General features: G+C 39.6%; 1 protein-coding gene across 6 annotated transcripts in view; it reads right to left on the reverse strand.

Annotated features, from left to right (window-relative positions):
- Window positions 1-2,500, reverse strand: part of LOC145249500 (protein madd-4-like) — a 942,311-nt gene that overhangs the window by 218,986 nt on the left and 720,825 nt on the right. The gene's annotated exons all lie outside the window — the stretch shown is intronic.

Below are 2,500 nucleotides of genomic sequence, written 5' to 3' on the forward strand. Positions count from 1 at the left end.
TAGAAAATATACTCGATTATTTGGATGCTAAACTCTACAAAATATAAATATATTTGAAATGCGTCGTACTTCTCCACGGTACATTAATTTGGGCAACGGGCGCCAGTGACCACTATTATACTGAGTCGGCATTGGCGTCCACTAGTAGCCGCAGTTTTTTTTTTTTTTTTTTCACAGGTAGGGTGGGAGGTATAACGCCGGTAAACGGGTCGTGCTAGTATATAAATAAAAATTCGCAAAAAAGAAATATTAGCATAGAAAGTCTAAACACGTCAATTTAGCTGTACATCCACCCCCGGGCAACGTCGGGACTGGTACCGCTATTTATATATAGTATATCACAAAAGTGAGTACACCCTTCACATTTCTTCAAATATTTAAGTATATCTCTTCATGGGACAACATTGAAAAAATGTTTTTTGACACAATGAAAAGTAGTCTGTCTGCAGCAGATATAACAGAATTAATTTATTTTCCCCACAAAATAACTCCAAATAAAGCCATTAACAGCTAAATCCTTAACAACAAAAGTGAGTACACTCCTTACGAAAAGTTGTCAATATTAACATACATATCAACTCTTAATATTTCGTGTGACCACCATCATTATCTAAAACTGCCTTTACTCTCCTGGGCATAGTTTTTACCAGAGCTTCATATGTAGCCACTGGAATGCTCTTCCACTCTTCAATTACGTCACCGCGGAGCTAGTGGTAATTTGAGACTTTGCACACATCGACCTGCTGCTTGAAGATGCCCCAGAGATGTTCCATTGGGTTCAAGTTTGGGGACAAACTTTTCCAGTCCATCACCTTTACCCTCAGTCTCTTCAGTAAAGCAGTGGTTGTCTTGGATGTGTGTTTTACGGCATTGTCATGCTGGAACACAGCTCTGCGACCCAGTTTCTTGAGGGAGGGGATCATGTTCTGCTGCAGTATTTGACTGTACATTTTCCCCCAATGAAATGTAACTCTTCAATACCGGCAGCACTCACGCAACCCCAAACCATGACATTCCCACCACCATGCTTTACTGTAGACATGAAACACTTATCTTCGTACTCCTTACCTGGTCACTGCCACACATGCCATCAAAATCAAACAAATTAAATTTCGTCTCATCAGACCATAGCACATGCTTCCAGTAATCCATTGTTTTTGTTGACATGTCTTCAGCAAACTGTTTACGGGCTTTCTTATGTATTCGCTTCAAAAGTGGCTTCCTTCTGGGGCGACAGCTATGCTCACCAATTTGATGCAATGTGCGGCGTATGGTTTGAACACGAACAGGCTGGCCCCCAACCTCTTTAATCGCTGTAGCAATACTAACAGCACTCCTACGCCGATCTTTCAAAAAAGCATTTGGATGTGACGCTCAGCACGTGCGCTCAGCTTCTTTGGACGACCTACTCGAGGCCTCTTCTGAATGGGCCCTGCTCTTTTAAAATGCTGGATGATCTTAGTCACCGTGCTGCGTCTCAGTTTCAAGGTGTTAGCAATCCATTTTCTACTTTACTAATATTCACAATTTATATAAAATCACATTTCAATCAATGGCGTTATAAAAGAAAGAACACGTTTACAGCTTGAAATTGCAAAAAATAAAAGAAACAAGAAAGAATAACAAGTATGGATCACTATAGAAAAAAAAGAAAGGATAAAATAAAAAAAAATGGTCTCATTATAGACATAGAGCGAAGGAAATCTTTCCGAATTCAATGCAATCGGCTGAGGTTTATATGACATGCTTTTAGCTTTTCGGTTTCCTTTAAACAATTGAAATAGTTTAGTCTGGAAGGGAAAGAGCAATCTGGTTTGCAAAAAAAAAAAAAAAAAAAAAATGTCTGGGAAGCCCCTCTGCATTTCCTCAGTAGGGTTGCATCGGGCAATTAGCAATAAACTAATCCATTCTCAAAGTGTGAGAAGGCAAAGCCTGGGATGTGTGGAACTCCTAGAATTGTCCAGTTCACATGTAAATACATTTCAGTCAACAGAGATACGGCATGATTACATTGACACACCAGTTTTCGTTGGATCACCAAATTAAGCAACGTTGAGCCTGGCCAATACCAGATGGGTGACCATTTGGGAATACCAGGCGTTGTATGTAGGAGGACGTCGGGACCTCCCTGCAAGAACTGCAAAACCTTTCGTCGTCATCTTCAGTGATTGGGATATGCGTGGGATTGGATTGGGAACCGCTTGTGAATTTCATACTCCTATGAAACTTCGTCTTTCAAAGAAGGACGATTCAACTCGCCTAGGATAAGTGCCACTGAAAAAAAGCTATCTCAAATATGAGATAGACTCTAGTGGCTTTAGGACCAAGCAAAAAATTCCAGAGCCTTTGGATATTAATGTAAATAATCAAGGAATAAAGTATTATATTTAGGGTGTCCCAAAATTATCTGACACGTCTGTTAGTCCCGAAACAACTAAGTAACAATTAAATACAGAAATTTTGTTATCTTTTAAATGTACGTAGAACGCCATTTTATTTA

This window comes from Euprymna scolopes, chromosome 28 (assembly GCF_053919585.1).
Source record: "Euprymna scolopes isolate OS-2025 chromosome 28, ASM5391958v1, whole genome shotgun sequence".
Taxonomy (NCBI): Eukaryota; Metazoa; Mollusca; class Cephalopoda; order Sepiida; family Sepiolidae; genus Euprymna; species Euprymna scolopes.